At 39.4% G+C, this 21,900-nt stretch overlaps 1 protein-coding gene across 3 annotated transcripts in view; it reads left to right on the top strand.

Annotated features, from left to right (window-relative positions):
* pex5la (peroxisomal biogenesis factor 5-like a) overlaps nucleotides 1–21,900 on the top strand; it is a 100,197-nt gene that overhangs the window by 9,521 nt on the left and 68,776 nt on the right. Inside the window, exon 1 of one of the 3 annotated variants that reach the window (XM_044362106.1) lies at nucleotides 18,570–18,844. The exons of the other annotated variants lie outside the window; for them this stretch is intronic. The gene's annotated coding sequence lies outside the window, so the exon portion shown is untranslated. Of the gene's footprint in view, nucleotides 1–18,569; nucleotides 18,845–21,900 lie in introns of those variants that run through there. 3 annotated transcript variants of the gene reach the window in all.

Raw genomic sequence — 21,900 nt, 5'->3', positions numbered from 1 at the left:
TGACTGTAGAGTTGCTTAGTAAATAACTCAAACAATTAATCAATTATCAGAATTGTTAGTGGTTAATTTACTAATCAATTTATTGACTAATTAAGTTCTTAAAAGAAATACTATTAGAAGAAGTAGGATTAGAAGCTCATCAAATCACATTCAGAAAACTGTCTAGTTCATGTCATTTTCTGCTGCCTCAACTCTCCCATTTCTGGGACATTAACATTAATTTTTCAAAGCTCACACACTTGATACAGTTTAAACACACTTTTACTCTCAGGCACATTATATTTGTCCCTCCCTTAGTGCTTCTTTGGATACAGAAGCTACAGTAAACTAAGAATGGATAGTGAGGACAGATTCACACATTGAAAGTGAGGTACAGTATAGAGCTCTTGCTACATTTGGAACACATGAAACGCTGCTCTCGTCTTCATCATGGCTCATTCTCATCGCTGTTTTGCTGAGAGAATCCTTTTTTATGCCTCAAGCAAGAGATACTCATCTTTTGATTTGCCAACTCCTGACATCCTGCCTCTAGATTTGAGCCTAGCAACTTCATCTTCACCCTCAGCCCCGCAAAATTGCTCTTCCTCTCCAAGCTGGTGATCTTGTCAGATAATTGCAGGAGAACGCACAGCAAAAACCAAGGTCTGCATATTAACACAGCAATTAGTATGTACCACAAATACCAATTACATCCCTCTCATGATCACCGTTAATGACAATTTCAAGACTCTGCATCATAACCCGGCACTTTACAGCAGGGAGAAGCAAGCTGTTTGCAGAGAGGTCAAAATTATGAAATGTAAACTGAAGCTGCTCTAATTTCTCTTAAATTCATTTCATGAGCTTTTTGCCTCATGAACCAATAATTTGTCTCTCTAAAGCTCTCTTGTGTGACGCTGGAGTGGGAATAGGAATCTTTGATGTCATTTGTAAACAGTGAACGAAGGATGAAGTGCGCAGGATAATGGCGCTGTAGCTGAAAGATGTGGCAATTTCACATTTTTTTGCAAAGACAGACAAAAAATGTGTGAATATGCAGTTTGTTTAGTGTTTTGTGGTGAATGGATTTACAGCTATTGTTCCTCTTAGTCAAGGGTTTTCATACTGCGAGGTGCACCTTCCCAGGGGGGTGTAGAGGGGTGAGCAGTTTCAGCTCACAGAGGCAATTAAGGTATTTTAAAACCCTTAGCACCTGATTGACGCAATTCGTGTAAAAAATCACACTCCTCAGAGTCAAATCTGAAAATAAAGACATAGTATGCATATTTTTAAATTCGTGTGACTTACACTTTCTGAGGTATCATTATCTCAGATGTCCAGTAAATGTCCATAAATCAACTTAGAAGAAAAGATGCTCCTTAACCTCAGAACTTGCCTGAGAAATGTTTTTTTAGTTTCCTTCAGTGTCAAAGTAATCCAGTTGTCTGAGCATCCCTTGGTATATTGCATACAGGACATGCAAATAGCTAATTCAACACAATTTTATTGGTGGTAAATTTGCCAAAATTTTACATTACAAACATTATTTTTCTGTGCACATCCCCCAAAGCATCATGGGAACTGTAGCTCTATAATTGAGAGCATCATTATCCCTCAAATAGAAATAAGACAAAGAATGAGAGTGAAAAAGCCTTAATATTAAAGGCGCCCTCCAGTCATGCATTCAGACATTTAAAATGACTCTGCTTTGAATAATAAATCATGTCTCATATGGTTTTTCCACATTGAAATTGTGAAAAAATCTTAAAAGCACAACTTTTGCTCTTCTGATTGAAAAATTCAGGATCTATGAACATGTAAATATTGTTCATTTTGAAAGTTCAAGTGCTTAAAACAAGATCTGTCCTACTTCACCATAAAGTGCATTCTCATTGTACATGTACTAGAAGTTATAAACATGCACACTTCATTATTGGACTGAGACTGGCTTCAAAATTATTTGTAATGTCACAAATTGTGCTTGTATGTGCACGTCTTGAATGTAAAAACAGCCTTCAAACTCTGCACATACATCATTCTGACAAGAAAACAGAGAACAACACAGTGAAGTAAACTTTGTTGACATTACTAAGGCTCAGAGTGTCCAATCAACATGGTTGTAGTTGTTGTTGGGTGCAGTTGTCTTGATTTTGTCTGAGAGGTGCTCTAAGTGCTCCTGTAAATGAAGATAGGGGAAGTAAAGAAAGCAAGAAAGGTCAAATTTTAACTTTTCTTTCAGTTGTTCACCAAGTGTATCTCAGACTGTGCTTCATGACTTTTGTATGCGTTTGTGTGTCTGCAGGTGAGAGTGAAACGCCTTGCATTTCTATAAATACCTATGAGACATGCAGTTAATGAATTCCCTGGCAGAAGTTGAGGTCTGGGCTGCAGAGTGGAGCACAGGGAGGATCTGGGTGTACAGATGGGATGTATGCAGAGTTCAAGGGTACACCAGCTGAGAGGTCTAAAGGCACGAAGGTTTCTTAAGCAGAGCGGGACCCGCTCCTTACCTGGAGCAGCCCCACAGGCAGCAATCTCTCTGACTGTGTGCATCTCAGCTCGTGCCTTTATGTGTGCAAGTACAAGCTCACAGTCTGTGTTTGGTCTTTCCAAAGGCACATACAATACCTGCATGCCATTGTGTGCATGTGTGCATCTGTATGCCCTTGAGCATGCAGGCATGTTCACACAAGTGAAGATAATGAGACGAGGCATGGATGTGTGATTCATATTTCTCCACAAGACAGAGAATGTAGTGGTGTGCCAGTGAAGAGGTTGAAGGCCCTGCTCCCCTGGCTTCCCTCCAAACATCCAGAGAATGAACAATGCTGCTTGGCAGCCGAGTGAATGATGTTACATTCGTGTTCATATGATGATGCAAGCATCACATCTTGCATGGGTCATCTCCTGAAGTCAATTACCACCTAAAACATTCTATTCAGCCAGAATAAGATTGACATATGATTTCCTGTATGGCTTTGACATAGTTGTGTGGTTTTCTTAGTGATGATTAATAGTTTTACCAATATGCAGAACCTGGTTTTGCACATATGAAAGCTCGAAACTAATCCGACCTCTCAAATACGGTGCATTAGCTGAATATAATATAAAACAGAATCTGTCAACAGGAACACAGAGATTGAACCACCGGACATCTGTGTGGGTTTTTAAAGATCACTGTGTCCATCACCTCTTTTTGAAACTGACATCAGTCGTAAAAAGCAGAATATTAAACCAGCCTCGCCTGGTCTTTGGTGCCAGCTAATATGATCAGCAGGAGCCTGTTATACTCAATAAAGAGTGACGTCACCTGAGACTAGGGGTGGTGGATATAGATAAAATCCTTTATCACAGAATATGCAATTTTATATCACAAGACTGATATACAGTATATCATGGTATATTATATTATATATGTATATGTATCGTATATTACATTCATTTTCTGAAAACAATCAGTTGAGAAACTGTACATGAATACAATAACCAAACCATATTACATTGATAAAAATCTCATATTTGCCTAATACACCAACAGATAAGTAGCTAGCTATGGCAAAATGTCAAATTTATTAATTTTTCAAATTTATTTTATTTTCACATTTATATTGTTTGGCGGTATATCGTCAATTCATATATCATCTGATTACTCAACCCTACCAAAACAAGCCATCAGGAAAGAGCCATTTCAATATTTCAACATCACATTTGAGATTTAATGGGGTTTTTTGGGGGGGGGGGGGGAATTTCAAGTGTCAGGTCAGATATGTCAAACATATTCCACATCATACCTCTTTTACTCTTCTGTCTAAATGGGTCAAACATTAGCAAGCTAATGTTAGCTTTGTCAGTTGGTTCATTCAGCTAGCTTACGCTGGATATTTAGTAACAACTAAACTCTACATAAGAACTGTTTGTGTGGTGTAACCAGTTTTAATTTAGTGATGTGTAAATCTCTCCTTAGTAAACACTTTCGTCATAACTAGACTAAGTTTCAACTTATGAACTTGGTGCAACCAGTTCCTGTATTTGCCCATATCTATGTCTTTAACAAGCCTTTAGTTATTGATTTTTCAAAGACAAAAAACATACTGTACACCTGCTTTAGACAGAACTAATTTCTAATAAATAAATAAAAAAAATAGGCAGCTTTACTTGCTAACTGCCTTTTATCACAATTTTAAAGATCTTGCCAAAATATGCAATTAGCTGCTGGTCTATGAGGGCGAGAACTGCATATTCATGTGGAGAGTAAGCGTGGGATATGAAGACAAGGAGAAAAGGAGAGAACAATGGGACTGTAATTTCAGTGGGAACAAATCCGTTAGAAAGAGATAAACAAATATTTCAATATGATGTGACTTATTTGGGAACAAAGCAGCGGATGTTGAGGCTGCCCAAGACAGGAAGACAGCAATGTAGACATAAAAGCAAAACAAAGAGACGCCTCACTATGCCCCTGTTTAAAAAAGGTACCTATTCATTTCTAAAGCCCTCATCTCTTGTGGCAGGATGAACATTGTTCTATCGCATCTTCCAATTCATTCCTCTCTCAGTGTAATCCATCACTGACAGAGGCAGTGAGAGTGTAGGTGTTTCTGTGTGTCTGTGACACAGTCTGTATCCGAGGAAAGAGGCCTGTGTGTCATTTAGGGGCTTGCTGGCTGTGTGAATGTCTAGTTCAAGCAATATAGATACCAGAGTTTGTTGCTATTCTGGGCTGTTCAAGCTTTCTATCTCTGTGTCTATGATACTGTATGTTTGTGTCGGATCATCACACACTCTTAGAGAAAGTTACTGAACCGCTTAAGCAGAACAGTGTCCCATACCTCTACAGTGTGTAACAATATGTAGAACTTGTTTTTGCAGTTTCTAGAAATACCACATACAGTAAATAATGTCATATCTGGGTACCTAAGTTTCTCAGGCTGCCATTACAACTGACCTTATTCCCTCAGGGACCATTTTGTCTAGACCGGTCTTAAATTTTGAGAAGTGAGCAGGTCGTCTTAAAAAGCAAGTAGGTAATGTTCTACAGTATGAACATAAAAATAAAGAGGAATATGTTTTCCCACTGTAAACGCGTTTTGTAGTAAGTAGTTTCCACAGTAAGGATTACTTTCATTATTGATTAATCTGTCAATTATTTTCTTGATTAATCATTTGGTCTATAAAATGTCCGAAAAGGGGGAAAATTATCAATGTTTCCTAAAGCCGAAGGTGATGTCCTCAAATGTCTTCTTTTGTCCAGACCAACAGTCCATAACCCAAAGATATTTAGTGCACCACACACATTCTCATCTGGGAGGTTCGCGTCTGTCCTCTACTGTTGGTCGGTGCAGTTATACTGGACTAACTGGGAGCACCTCATTCAGGTTCACCTTGATGGGAGTGTTTGGAGGTGAGAACAAATGTATGTACTGTAGGTCAGACTCATTACTTTTCCCAACCAGTCCAGGATTAGAACCAGTGAGTCTCTAATCATAAATCTGCTCGTATCATCATCATTCTCCAGTTTATTGTGGCATTAAAAGCTTGAGTATATTCCAGTCAATTCCAAAGTATTATTGACACACATCCTGTTTTTGTTACAACCAATCCCCACATTTTGGAATTTTTAATTTTTAAGTTAACTTTCATTAATAAATCAACCTTTAACAAATCTGCCTTTGTGATTTATTTAGCTAACACAACCTTGATGAATTCTGAATATGTTGCTAACTAACAATATCTGTACTACACATGCATTTTCAACCCTTTAATTAAAAGTACACAAGCTATTGACAAAAGAGTAACTTGTACTAATGACTCATCATTAATAGCATCGCCATACTCTTTTTCTAAACAGAAAGCATTTGAGGTCACTGTACTATATGTTCTCAACCTGTAGATGAATTTCCGTGATTTTTAGTTAATCATTTGCAGAGTTACAGAGCAAGGTGTTAATACTTTATTTCATCTAATTAGTTTTCACACTGTACAACTACAACTCAATACACTTCACTGTGAGAGAAAAACTGTCTTCAAATGAATCATTGGTAACACAAATTGTGCTGCGTAATGAAAATTAATCTTCATGGCCAAATACACTTACATACAAGTATGTAAGAATTTATTCAATTAGGTTTTCTACTGTACTAAAAGTAACATATGGGAAAGCCATACCCAGCCATGCGTGTGATTGAATATTAGCTCTCCCTTAAAAAACACATGATAAACACTAATTGGGCATTAATTACAAATATAGCATTAAGGCTGTGAATTAGCCCACCTAGTGTAATCTTTCTTTTCTTAAAGTTTACAGACCTTAAAGTCACAGTGAAATGGAATTATACCGGGGTTGGCAGGGTATAATTACAAGAGGGATTTGGTCAAATGCTTAAGATTTGACAGGATCATTCGAAAGTGAGCATGGCTTAGCAAATGCAGAGCAGTACAATGTGTAATATCAGAGGCGTCACTCGTAGTCATGAACCTACAGAGAATTATGACCTGACTCTGCAGCTCCCCTCTGTTTTACGGAGCTTTATAGCGAGTTGTAGCTCATTGTTTAGCCGTCCAGCAGCAACTTTACTGTTTTGGTTCACTCTCACCATAGCAGGCAGCTGTTTTCAGAGAGAAAGCTCCAAAAACCCACTGTACACTACCTGCTCAGCACCAAACAGCAAACAAACACAGCAATTAGCTGGTTAACATACTGGAGCATTTAGCAGCTAAAGAGCCAGATTTTTCACTCAGGAGTTGGTGGGGACCAAAAACAGAGCAAAAAGAGAGTGAGTATTGGACTAACATTCACCAGGTGGACAGAAACACAATTCCAAATGAATGACAATGTTGCTCTGTAACTGCTGAATATGTAAATAAGCAACTGTTTGCTAGCAAGTGGCCAAAAAAATTGTTAATGCAGATTTAACCATTAGTTAACTGACCCTTAATGTTATGCTAACATCGCTAACCTAAATGTTTGCATTAGCACAATTCTGCAGTGGTTGAATCAAATCTGATGTAGGATTTAGAGTTTATTAATGAAGTTACTCTGATCAAAACCAAACTGCCGAAAGAACTGTAGATTCTAAAAAGTTCTTAAATGACAGGATCATTTTACCTGAATCTGCTGATTTTGTGGAGAGCTTTTCCTGAAAAGAAGCAGCCTGCTACCATCCTGCAGTGCAGGAAAATGACGAGGCTCATGCATGTAAGCCAAGCAGGGCCAGAAAAAAAGTGCACTTATGTGGAAGTCTATGGATGGAAATAAACTTGCGGTAAAGATAATAAATCATGATTCTCTTCAGTTTACACACTTCTATTTTTGGTCGGCTGAAAACTCTGCTGTGATTCATCTCAGGGGAGGATTACCTTTGACAATCATCCAATAATATATAGACATTAACATACTGCATCACAGGGTTATTTGTGAATACATGTTAAATGTATTTTTTAAATGAATGTAAGAAAAATTCAGGCAATAAAGTTCATTCAGAGTTGAGACCTTATTAAAAAGGACTTATCTTGTTCCAGCGTACAAAAGATAAGCGAGCTGTTGAGATAAGAGTTGCATGTCTGTGGTACTTAAAGCATACCAGCAGCCAGGCTTGGTGCTATTGTTATGTTCCCAGCTCCACTTGAAAGAAATCTATACAGTCCAATGAAAAGGTCATAGAAAAGACTTGGGCTCAATTGGGTGCAGTCAGGCAGAGAAAGATGGTTCAACTCAAGAAATTCAAAATTACTTCCCCAAACTGACCTGACTGTACATCTACTCCAAGTGGTCTTTAAGCTCCACTTCTTCTCACAGGGGAATACTTTAAAATATTTCAGTTGCAACCTTATTTTAAAGTTAAAACAATGACCACATCATGCTGTACGGGTGCTCCTATCACATCATTGTCATCTTAACTCATGAAGAAGCATTTTCAACCTTGAGCAAAACCTCTCAAGAGCGTAACCTTTCTACTTTCAACATTTCTCTACCTACTTGTCTCCCTCACCTCGCCCAACCTCAAGAATGCTATCGCGTCAATTAAAGCTTATCCTCCAGCTATCATATACCCGAGGGTAGTTAGACTGCCTGCCACAGCAAAGGTCAGTCACAGCCTTAACAACGGGGCAGAGAGAAATAAAGACAGATAGAAAAGACAGAGTGTTGTTGTTGGGAATGACGGGCAGATCTGACACAAAACAGCAGGTCAGACTATTACTAGTTACCGTTGTACAACGGTTTGTGAAAAGACGACTGAGACTTGGTTTTGTCTATTTTTAAAAGATTATAGCACATATTGTACCAACTGTTTTGAAACAGCTTTAACAACTTGTCTTCTTGTGGATCTGAGTAAAGTTAAATATGGACAACAAAATACATTGTTAGTCTATGCACTCGGTTTAGATACAAACACAACATGATTAGGGTTTGTGTTAAGGTTAGGGAATGATGTGCGGTCATGGTTAAAATATACTAACATTGAAAGTCGGTTGGAAACAGGAAATGATCAGTGATTTCCTTTGTTAAAGTCAGATGTTTTGTTGAACCATCTATCCACCCTAACCTCCTCTCTCTGAAGACTTTATTGTTCCGTAACGTCACACCTCTCCCTCCTCTGCTCCTGACGGACAAGAGTCATACTTACTACTTCCACTCGAGAGCTTTAAGTGAACGTAAACATATGTTGTATTGGGGAATTAGTTGAGATGACGGATGCTCTTGTTTTTCATGAGAAGACAGTCTGAGTTCAGTTAAGGTTTGGGTGAGAGTTTTGGCTAAATAAGAAAAGCAGCAGTGTAAAATTAATCGGCTCAGAAAACAACTTCGCTTTATAATTCTCATTATCAATGAATCTGCCAACAGTGGTGAAAGAAATATTCAGATTTCAGATTCAGATAAAAGTAGCAATACCTCAGGGTAACATAACTACACGTCAAGCATTCAAAATCTTACTGAAGTAGAAGCACAGTAGTATTCGTAGTAAAATATAGTTCCAGTATTAAAAGTTAACACATGACCCCTGTCAGTGTGGTATTTTATGTTGTGGCTGATAAAAGTAAAGCTAATTTTAACTTCTTTAGTTTTATTTAAAGCAATGCATCATATCTCATAAGCTGATCATATATTTTATATGTAAAACACTGATCTTAAAAGTAACCAGCAACCATAGCTCTCAAATAAAATTACAGAGCAAAAAATACAGTATTTCCCTCTGAAATATAGTGAAGTAGAAGTGTGAAGTATAAAATGCATACTCAAGTACAGATAGCTCAAAATTGTACAGAAGTACAGCACTTGTGTAAACGTAGATAGTTACTTTCCACCACTGTCTTTTTTCAATTAATTGATTAATTGTGATCTATAGAATCCTGAGAAAAAGTCCCAAAGATATTTTCTGCACAGATCCTACAACATGTAAGAAGGCAAACCATCCCTATAATAACAAATTCCATGCAAAGATGTTGCTCATCATCTGCATGATAGACTGTTGTGAATGCTCAGTATATTGTAAAGTCTCATTAGCAACTCAGAGGTATCCAGAAAGATATGCATAATATAAAAAGACCAGCAGGTTCCAGCACCATCAACCCTGTTACAGCAGTATTATTATATAGCATCATCTCTTTCTTTTTTTTTGCAAATGTAAATCAGTCTATTGTGCACAACAGAGGAAGTGTTCATGCTTTGAAGAGCGAGATAATGCGTGGTATTTCCACCACGCTGTTGGCAGCCTGTTTTATGGCCAGAAGCTTTAACTCCAATAACAGGGAGTATAAGAGAAAAATCATATATTGGAACTATCAGAGACGAGATGGTTGCCTCTTCACAGCATGTTCATTATTACAGTTGGTTCCTCTCTGCATTCATTTGCTACACAAAGTTTTCAAAAGGCAGCCAGAGACAGCGGACATGGAAACTCTCCAGTCTGGCAGAGGGTATGAGATGGTAATAACAAACTAAGCTGTATGACGTGATTACGTGTGCCTCACAGCCCCTTGTGTAATCAGCACCGCTGCCCACATCTAATCTTGCATGAAGAGCACCCACACTGCCCCACCCCACCCCAACACACATACACACACACACACACACCGCACCATCAGCCCTTTCTAGATGACCAGTAAAGAAATTGTCCTTTGATGATGAACTCCTCAGCCTGGTGATTTGCACTGGAAGTCTGACATTTACATGACCAAAGCTACAACAGCAGCAACTGTCCCTCATCAGGAAAAACAGCTCAAGTCTACTTGAGTAAGTCAACATGACAAAATCATCATGCTTAATTTCATCCATATTGATGAGGGCAGCTCTTTAGACTGATTGGTTGGTCATATGATGTTTGCAAAGGCAGATCAAGCAGGTCTCAGGACTGGGGCTGATGATGTAATGGCAGGCACCAACGACTCGATGACAAATAAAAAAACTGAAAAGAGCTGCTTCAGTCGTCAGTTTTAAAAACTAGGAGGCTAAATTGGCCACACACCCAGAAACTATTGTGAAATCTGAAATCCCGATCGATGTCGGGCATGAAGCCAACCTCTGCTCCAAACTTGTGGATGTTATGCTGAGGAATCCCTGCCCTCTGCAGATATCAGTTTCAGATGCAGAAAACACACTCCTCACTGCGATATCATTCACCCAAGCATCTAATGATTAAAGATTACCAAGTGTTTGGTTAAAGGACATCCATTGAAATTAACATTAATGCTTCTGTCATGTTCCTCCTTTGCTCTACTCTGTGGATTTTACTGCACAAGCACATCCTGGCATAATCTGGCATGAAAGGGCATCTGTTGATGTGGGACTGTATGTGTGTTTGCCAGAGGGTGAGATTACAATAGATTAGCCTAATTACATGTGATGCTAATGGGCTGCCTTGCGCTTATTCATTGTTTGATGATGAATGAAACTATAGCGCTATCTTGGCTTGCTGGTGTGACTGGCTGCTGCTTGTTTTTAAAAGGCGTTAGTGTCAAAGAGAAAGGTCTCGAGGGGAAAAAACAAAAAGGCACACTGTGTCTAAATCTGCTTGAAGAGCTGTCAGGACAACAGCAAATGAAACCTAGCGAGCCAGTGTGCAGAGAATTAGAAATAACGGGCAATAAAGCTGCCGTCAGTATCTCACCTTGCACAGCTGCTCTGCATGAATAGCCACGGTCTCCTGAAAAAAATCTGTTTTTGTGATGTTCAGCTTAGTGCTAGCAGTCATATCAGGACATCAGTCTTCTTCCGATAAAGGGCTCAGGGGGAAAATCCAGCCTGGTCTGAGTTTTGCCAAAGATAGAAGACGTAACACTGGCACTGCTTTTTGATGCCTCCTTTACTTCGAATAAATGGCATTGGGCCACGCTGACCCTTGCTTTGAGTTTGATTTACTGTCACATTTCAAGAGGGATTACTGCTGAATTTAATCTAAAAAAAGTCAAACACCAAGACTCAACCGTGACACATCACCTCCATGTTTTGGTGAAATTTCCTGAAAAGACTAATATTCGTGGCCGTGCGTTGCCCCGCATGTTAGTCAGTGATGTCTTGCCATGTTGAGTTAGATGGCATCCTGGCTCCATTGAGATCAATGGTAGCGAAGAAAGCATTTATCTTCTGACGGATTCCTTGTGATTGTGGTGGAAGGGTAATGAGCTGCCTGTGGGCGTCTCTCTCTCTTTCTGTCTTTGTCACAGTTTCTCTTTATCACACACACACACACACACACACACACACACACACACACACACACACACACACACAGGTGCACCAGCACTAATCTGCACACACCTCCCCACCCTCAAACACACACACACACACACACACAGACATATTGAAAGAGAAGAAAATCTTGTCCATTGTAAAGCATTTCCACAATAGAGAACCATCTATAACAGCTGGCAGTTCCCATTTAAGGCACGCTCCTCTCTATGGGTCATACTTGGTGTGATAAATTTGTACTGTTACAATGTGATGATCACAATGGAGCCATTAGATGGTTGACTGCACCCTTTCTCAAAATGAAATGACTTTGTATGCCTTGCAGGTACAGTGTCATTCCAAGAAAAGTCCTCAAATTCACTCACTTCATTGTTCCCAGAGAAACAAACTATAAAGTGACAAAAGTCCTGAAATCTTCCACTTGGAGAGGATGTGAGGTCATCTGCTTCACTCAGCTGAATAACTCGCATCGTCTGGACTCACTGAACTTGTCCAGTGAATGCTTTTAAAACATCAGCAACCACAAATGATTTGCTAAGTGCATGATTGCTGCTTAATGGTCCCCCTGGATGTGCCTTTACATTAAAGGGAAACTTCGGTATTTTTCAACCTGGACCCTATTTTCCCATCTGTTGTGTCTAAGAGACTAATGGGGACAACAATTTTTGAAACTGGTCCAGTACCGAGCAAGAGCGCTTCAGCCAACAGCCATGAAACAGACTGCAAAGTAATTTGACGGGGCATAAGTATCTGACAACATTATGGAAAGGACCATACAGTTATGCAAACTTAAAGTTTCCCTTTAGGTTTACGTAATGTTTTAGGCTTTGGCTTCTTCTAGTCCTCCCATCAAAACTCATATTCAGAGGAACTGAGCATAGTGCTGTGAGCGAAATGGCCTTGCTTCCTTTGTTTCACAGTCACTGCCAGCCCACATAACTAATTCTGATGCCCAAAAATATATAACACAGCTAAAATACAAAACCCTGTCTGACAGGAGCATTCAAAAACATGCAATTCATGACTTTATTTAAGTAGAATGGGATTTATTTGAGTAGAATTTTTTCTCCAGTGGAAATTATCTCTCTATATATCAAGTGTGTAATGTGTGTTTGTGTGTTGCAGAGTGAGAAAGAAAAATGTGAGGAAGACAGAAAATATAAAAAAGAAGATAGAGAAGCCGAGGTTGGCAGTCTGAGGTGTAATTCTGCCTTGTGTTCTGTGGTTTACCTAATAGCTTTTTGAAATGTTTGCTTAATCACTTGGATCTGTATTCGTACTGGACATCCAAAAAGCTTCCTGGCTTAGTTTTACTGATAACAGTATCAGCCCAAATAGGCGCTAGTCCAAATAGTGTTCTTTAGACAAAATGCCTGAGTGGAACAAACTGTCCGTTCATTTTAGAAAGTACAGCTTCTTAGAATTCATGGAAATGTCACCACATGATATTAAGAAGGGATTTTTGAAGTCACCAAATTTTCTTTTGCAGAAATTTGGAAAAGAAAAACTCATGGAAATCATCAGAATCGTACCATATTAGTCCAATAAAAGCACATCATGATGGAGCCAATCCTCCAACAGCCAATTGCTCTACCACGGCTGTCTTATCCTCAAGTCGTCACATCTTTTATATGATATGTAAATGGATGCATCTAGATGCATCTACAGAGCATTCATTTCCTCTCACAGCATGGGTGAGCATCCTCAAACAATAAGCCATTACTGGCAGCCTATCTTGTTTGCGCAGCAGGACCTCGATATATTCCAGTGAAGGACCGGTGAACAAGAGGCAGGCTGGGTGACAGCAGGGAGGTGGGGCTGGGTGTCAAGGCCTTTTATAGGGGCAGTGTGACAGGTAATCAGGGTGGGGATGGGCATGTGTAACATCGTTTCAGGAGACCTACACTTGACCTAGGATTGTACAAGGATATGATTAGTTAAAAAATAAATATTTAACGTTTTGTCTTCTATAGTATTTATCAACCATTTGTAGAAGTACACAAAATGCATCTTATTTGTCACATTCTGCAGCTCTAATGGAGAGCTTAGGAGATTGATTTTTGGATGTCTGTCAGCCTGTTAGGACACATATCCCATCAAACGAGAGTTACCCAGCCTATGTGATGGAAATAAATCAATGAGATTTTAACTGGTATGTTAGAAAATGTCTAGGATGGATTGGGTTAGAAATTGGTCATGATCAGCAGGCTGGGAGTTTGTTGTGGTGCTGATGCTTGCACATAATGACCCATCCCTTCCTCCTCCTCCTCCTCCTCCTCCTCCTCCTACTCCCAACAATTCTCTATTCCTGTGGCTGCTGTTTTCAAAGGCTTTAATTGGCCAAAGTCACTCAAGGTAACAAGAGCCTCATGGGCCTGTGTCTGGGCAACCTGATTACTCTGTGTATGTGTGTGCGCATGTGAGTGCACCAGTTGGGTAGAGGTATCACCACAGGGGCACTGAAGTCACCAAGGATGACATGAAATTGCTTACGGTGGTAAAATGACTTAAATAAGCCAGTGTTTTGCCTTGATTAAAATTTTGTGTCACTACAGGAGTTCTGGTAAAGAAAACTGATGTTGGGTAAAATCCTGATTGAAATACACAGAATGAGAACCCAATTTGTGGTAACAGATGTCCATCAAGGAAAAAAATTACCCTTGGATGGCCAACAGCAACGTCTTTTGACTACTGAATGTTTATGAGGCTCCGTCATTTCTTCTATCTCCTTCTCTCCATAAATAGCTCACAGTCTATTTCAGTACCATAGATACGTGAGACACAACAGACTAATGAGTGGGCCTGGATTGAATTGCAGGTATCCAAATGATAAATGGCAATTTTCTGGTTTAAGTCAACTTATTAAAAGGTTGCCTTGTAAATAGCTCTCTGCTTTGAAGTTGCATATATGGTCAATTTTTGGGGTTTTTTTTCTGCTGTCCATTTGTCAGATTTAATTCCCAGTGGTGTACTGTACTTAACAACGTCTCCGTTATGTAATTGAAAGGCAGCTGGACCTGCATCCCTTGGTGTAGACGGATAATTAAATCAAAACACATCTTGATGGACTTTGATAGTAATGCACGAGGAGACAGAAAGCCATGTTTTGCAATCAAAGCACCCAGATGCAGACAACAGCTCAGTATGTGCAATGGCTCCTTACAAGGCACAACGTTAAACTCATCTTCAGAGAAAAAGACAGCACAGCCGCCCGGATCTAGGACAGTAGGAGGCTCGAAGTGAGACACGGGTCTGCAGCGAGAATGTAATGCCATTTTCCAGGCAGCTGCTAGTAATCAGGTTACTGTACGCTCCTGCTCAATGCACAGAGGGGATCCTCCTCCTTTTACTGCCATCCCTCATCATTAGCAGCTGCAGGCCAAGCTGCAAGTAGTGACACAGCTATAGTGTAAGTAATGACTTGTGCTGGCTTTGCAAGAGGGGGCTCAGTGTCCTCTTTCTCCATAGTTTTTTTCTTAATGGGCAGGTAATGGGGAAAGAGGAAATTGGCCACTGGGGCCTGGTGAGGGCTTTTGTTCTGCCAGGATATGAGGAGTTATCAAAGGGAAAGGCAGAGGGAGAGTTAAGCCTGAGGGTGAGTGTTACCGCCCAGCCGCCATTACCTGCCTTTCGTCCTTCAATCCTGCTCTCTCTCTCCCTCTTGCCATCATGGCCACCCCTATTAGTTCTAAAAGTCACTCTCAGATGTGTATGAGTGATATCTGGAAGAAAAGGAGATAAGCCAGATTTTGTGTTGGACTGTTTTGAGCTATTGCACAATGTCTAATGTGCTGTGAATGAGCATTATATTCATGTAGGCCTATGATGAATTTGCAACAGCGAATAGGGTGTATCATGCACATTTCCAGATCTTTATTTCTATTCTGGGCCTCTACTAGAATATCTTTGCATGATTTACAGTTCAAGAAACTCTTTATTTATCTTATAGTGATCTTTTATGCAGGCCCTTGGTCCAGCCTCTGTGTGAAACAAAGTTCTTGTCTCTTTAAGGGCCCCCTCCTGATGAGCCCACATAATTAAAGTGTTTTAAATGAACGTATCTTTCATGCTGCAAAATGTTCATTCTGAATGTATTTGCTAAACATTTACTGAAATCGTATTTGTTTTCCCTGCAACATTCACTCATAGCAATACAATATTCAATTGTAGAAACCAAAATGTGATTAACAGTTTTATGGTTATATTTTGGTTTTTAAAGCAGTTAAGATTTGTTTTCTAAATCTAACCACATGCAGGATTTAGGATGCAAACTCTGGTCTCCGGTGTCACAGTCCCTTGTATACTCACCATCCACCACAAGCCACTAAACAAATCCAGGCAGCAATTACTTTTTCCAAAAACACATCTGGGAGAACAAATTAGTAGAAACATACCGCAATTTCTAGTAGACAGGCTCACAAATAATTCTAAATTTAAAATAGAAATAATCATTGCTATGTCTAAGATAAAAAAATATTTAAATGAACACATGGGAAAGTCTAGAAAGTCAGTTGAAATTTGTACCCCGTGTTGTAGTTCAGTGATCTGAAATTGACAATAAGTCAGCAGTGCTCTGTTCTCCCCTCACTCCTCTTCCTCATAGGTTAATTATAGCCAGAGATGTGCAGCAGCATTTCAGCAGCAGAGAAGACAAGGCACTCTTACAAGACTAAAATGTCAGCTTCTTTTATTGGCTTCCAGCTGGTGGTTCTGCTGCCGTTGGAGAAATTACAACCCCGCGTTCAGTGCTCATAGAAACCCTGCAGATACTACTGGGCACCGATAATGGGAAATGGGCGAGTTTGGGTCAGGTAATGGGAGATGGGGTCAAGCTGCTGTATTTAAAATATGCCTCACTATCAAATCACATGGATTCATATTTTTCTTTTGGTTTCTAGTTTCCTGGCAGAAACCAGGGTGAAGAGTAGTTTAATGTCAAACTGAATTAATTTTCTTATTTGTCAGCTTTGAATATCAATGTCCTTTGTCTCAAATCAGACAGATAAGTTTCTCTCTATTATAACTGAATTTGGGAATCCAAATTCTCTACTCAAGACAGAAGAAGAGAAATCTCACAACCCTAGGTTTAGGAAAATGGGCCTGCAAAGTTTGCTGATCGAAGTTTACAGTTCAGCTGGGAAAAACTGCGGAGGTGCATGAAGATTGTGGTTGACCTAGATTTACATGTACACTATGTAACTAAGTGCAGTTTTAACGGCATATTACTGAGAAATCAATACTCGACAAATCTTTCCTTGATAAACACATTATACTGTAGGTCAAAAATACAACAGACCCTTGAAATAATCAATACTTGTCTAAACTATTGCTTACTGCCACATTAAAAAACATGAAAACAACACACCTGCAAGATGTTCGGAGCAGTTGTGTAGTTTAAAATAAAACTAGCCGACACTGCATATCATTAGTCTTAGCCGACAGAGTGCACCGAGGAGCAAATTCACATGAGGAATTGCTGAATTGTTGGTATTTCACGAGTTCGCCACCTCCTTCAGTAGCTCACAGATGGCTTATGTGTTCGGAGTGCTGGTAGCTACTGTACAAAGAATGATTAAGGAGAGAACTGACTCACTGTTATTTGTTTCACAATGGAAATAGAGACAGCGCTTCATTTACTGTTATGTCAAGCCTTGCTGCCAGGTCGTTCGGGCTTCTGGGGCATGAACAATAAACTCAATGTAATAACACTGAGCTTATGTGCCCTACAATATAGAAAGCTTTCATTTAGCATTGATGTTATGCAGGGGAAGTAATACACTTTTTATAAAATGTAATTTTTGTTTCCCCCATGATCTGGTTTGTAGGGGTACTTTTGCCATTTCCCGATGAAAATTTACTTAAGATACTATATATTGAAATTCCTTTGCATTCCAAGGTAGCAAATACTGTAAGTACGCAGTTTGTGGCACTAAACTTGTTCTTCTTTCCTACTGCTTAATACTGGCAAGAGGTCTTTCAGGAGAACATTTAGAGTGGATTTTCTCTCTCTGCTCCCAATTAACACATCTATCTCCAGTTGATTATTAACCTTTTTCCTATTTTGGAGTTGTAGGTCAATGGTTAGTGAGGGCTAAACCTCTTCTGCCAAGATTTTGTTTTCCATTTGGTAACCTTCAATTACAATTTTACAGGTACTTCATTGACTTTAAATGGCATTTTCCCCATCATCCTCCTTCAATATCTGACCCTTTTCGCGGGTGTTACAAATGAGGCAGTCAGGGTATCTTTGGCCTTGACCACAAGCATGAACATACTGATGACCGAATGTGCACTGCATGAGGCTGCAGCACTAGTGGCAAAGTAAGGTCAGGATGAAAAACATTAGAGTGAAGGGTCCAGATGCCAGCAGGCAGCAAAGCAGAGGATAAATTAGCTTTGTTTCATAAAGAACAAACAGTAAACCTGTACAGCTAGATGTCTCATGTTGCACAGCTGTTTGAGTTATGCCAGCAAGAAGGGAGGACTCCTCAAGGACCGATCTGAGGTGAATGAAAAGGCTCCATTTCTCATTTGACTATAGGAAATGTGATCTTTTGTTGTTGCAAGAGGCTTGGAATTTGTTTCCTGAATAACACACGTTTTGTCTGGCATCTAGAGGAGCAAAATATTCCTCTCATTACATGCTCAACATTGCAGCTCTAATGACAAGTTGCCATTCTCTCAAGTCTAAATTAATGAACTTGTCAATCAAAAGAGACAGCAGTCCATATTTGTAAACTGTCTCTAATGTGTCATATGATGCTTTTAAAATCTCAAAATCAAGTCAATAGTTTTGTATTGTTGGAATGAAGAAAAAAGGTTTTTGGGGAAAAATCAAAAATGCTACTTTTTGTCTCAGCCGGCTGGAAGGCTTGTTTGATTGACATTAGCTGGCAGGCTACTGGTGTTACACTACTGAACTGAGGAAAAGTAAACAAACTGCTGTAGCTACAAGTCATGGACAGACAGTGTGTCGCTAGCAGGGACTTTGAAGAACAATGACCAAAACAGCATCTGACCGGACTGAGGTGACATTTGCAGCTATGTTTACATGCTGTTTAATGTGCGGCTAAGCAGCTAATAAGCTACCTAGCATCCTAACTGACATTAGTGGGGAACTTCTCCCTGGAAAATGTTTGCCGGGTGACTCTTTCAACAAGCTAACGTGCAGGACAAGAGGTATGTTCATGTTTGTAACTCAAATGAGAGGGAGATTTTAGCAGGAAAGCTAATGTGGGTTGTTGCTCAGAATCTGTGGCTCTTGTGTTATGTAGCAAGATGCTATCAGGCTCAGTGTGACCATCTGCTCTGTTGCTTTTTGCAAGATTTGATTTGCTGTATTAAAATAAGGACTCATATAAGCAGATGATGGCACATTAGGACAAGTGATTTTACAGAGCTGATATTCTGTAGTAGACGCAAAAAAAGGCAGTTTAATTTCAGTTAGGAAAATAACAACAGGGACGCTGAGGAGTTGTGAATTTCTGGAGCCAATGTCAAGGTGACACCTAATTGAAACTCAAGATTTTAAAGGGGACCTATTATGCTTTTCCTTATTTTCAGTTATATATATAATTTTACAATGTCACAATGTCGGATGTTCATATTAAACATGGCCGAAGTGTCAAATAATGAGGTAAACGTATGTAGAATCATCCCCTGTAAGCAAAAAGTACCAGCTTCAGAAGGTTCTGAATGCTCAGTTTCCAATGGAGCTTGATGGATTTCTTTATATGGTCATCTGCTCCACGCACATCATCGTCACTGTGGCTGTTTCTGCTTGTACTGTTCCTCCCTGCATTTTTTCTAACTGATCCACTGAACAAAGAGTTCCAAGTATCTCCATATGTCATTGTTTCGACCAGTTTTTAATGCCGCTAAGGAGGCTCTGCTAATTCTGTGAGGAGCACATTTAATTTCCTGTAAATTCTTCACAATAAAAGTCTCCTGTTATTCAGTCATTTAAAAGCTTTAATTTGAAGCAGTAAAGCAGGAAATGTTGAGTTTGCATCATCGGTAACTTAACACAACTCTGACACGGCTGCCCCTCAGCAGCTTCCAAAAAGCTGACAGGAGCTAAGATTGCCTGTTAGAGACAGAGGCTAAACTGGGGGGGGCTGCATAAAGGGCCAGTATAAGATAAATAAAAGTTAAATAAAAGAGTTTTTTGAACTGTACAAATAATGCAAAGCTACTCTGATGGAGTCCAAAAATAAAAATATAGAGCTGGAAATTAGCATAATAGGTTCCCTTTAAGTGTACTGTATCTCTAATGATTAACTGGGTATGCACGGTTGATTTGCTTGTTTGTTGACTATATGGTCAAGGCCATTCACATGAAAGCCTGTTTCCTGTCCTTGATGCTGTCATGACCATAACGAACCATCATTTCTGTGGGTTCTCACAAAATGGGATGATCAGCGCTGAGAGATGGACTTCACTTTAAAGCTTTCCAATTCAATCTCACTCCTCCGTCAGCAGTCATGAGGAGACAGAATCAATCTGTTCCTGCTAAGACAAGTGGAAGCCAAAACAAAGCTTATTATTTGGTGCTGTGGTACCTTATGGTGGAGCTGTCTCCAGAGGGTACATTATAGCTTTAGGGGAAGAGAGGAAAGAAGAGCATGTTGAGAGAATGGTAAACACAGCATAATTCAACTTACAGTCCTCTGAGAGGGTGCAAGAGCACGTTAACACAGGCTTGTAAATGTGAATAGCATGACACTTATGCAAGTGTTCAATTAGTAAGATAAGAGCAAACAGAAATGCAACTCGAGCATGGCGCCAAAGCCATATGGACTCTAGAAATGTGTCTAAAGATGTTGCTATTATTAAATACTAAAAGGAAGGATGATAATTTATACCAGACATTGATTGTTTGCTCTTGAAAAGCGACATCAAAAGTGACAAAATGCACATTTATTTGACAGTTTAATTAGTTTTAAATCCCATTATCTTTTCTATACATGCCCCATATGTACTGCACCTCCAACCAGACTGTTAAATCAGTCTATGTGCTCTATATTAGTAGCCCGAGTTACACAATATAAAAAAATTGGAATGTTAATATGCAGCTATAATGAGAAATGGGAATGCATTATCCACTACTCTGAGTGCTCAACCAAGCACACTACAAACCTCAGCAAAATCTGCAAAATCCATGTGTATTTCTTGCCAAATCTCATTAATGAAATGTTCATCTGCCAAAAAACATCTCATGTGAGTAATCCAACTGGGATGGGCCCAAAGCTGTCTGTAATGAACACCATAGGCCACTTTTTACACGGATGTTGACACTTCCTGAGACGTTTCTCTCACCAGTTCACAAGCATATTCAGCCGAGGGATACGGTGTCCAGCGTGCATCCATATTAATGAGTAAAATATACATCCTCTGGTGTAGGATGCCGGTTGCCCCAAAAGTCGGGTCTTTGTGCAGCCTAAGTTGAAATTGACATGCTTTTTACATGCTCTTTGATCCAGCATTAATGTTTTATGAGGGGCAGCCTGTGTTTCATGTTCATGTTTCAGCACAAGCCTACAGTGTCCACAGGGATTACATACACATCGCTCCCATCCAGGTTGTAAGGTTTAGTATGAGTATCATGTTGAGGTCCAACAGGCAGCTAGTTTTTCAATGATGTGCATCCCTCCCTCACAGAGAGGGAGTTTGTTTTGCCTTGGATAAGTGATCCTCTTGCAAAGTCCTCCTGACCTTCTGACCTTTGACCTAACATCTCCACCAAAGACCAAAGGTGATTGTGCCTTTGAAACTGTAACCCCAAAAGGCTTCAGTACACTTAAAGGTTGGCTATAAAATATATTGTTTTGACAAATTATTTCTCATCCATGTTGGCCTAAAAGTCAAGTAAACTTGAGCTAAGCTAAAATAATGTTTGAAGTCCATGCATCAATGGACTGCAAAGTAATATCTGAAAATTATGAGTGCTGGCATGTTGAGTAGTGTTACATGGGCAGTTTTTTTTATGAACAACCTTATTCATCGGTACAGTCAAAACATGAGTGCAGCACCGTCTACTAATGGTGGGGGGAGAATCATTGTTGATATGATTATGGATATCTATATTATTGTTCCTTTCTATTGTCCAAATTTAAACTGTAATTAAAAACTAACAGAAATATCATTGCATTAAACAACAGCTTCATATGTTATATGTGAATTTGGATGCATCTTGTTTTGTATTATATATTATTATCAAAAACAGAATGGAAAAT

The sequence above is a fragment of the Thunnus albacares genome, chromosome 9 (assembly GCF_914725855.1).
Source record: "Thunnus albacares chromosome 9, fThuAlb1.1, whole genome shotgun sequence".
Lineage (NCBI taxonomy): Eukaryota > Metazoa > Chordata > Actinopteri > Scombriformes > Scombridae > Thunnus > Thunnus albacares.
This window is presented reverse-complemented; position numbering and strand designations above follow the sequence as displayed.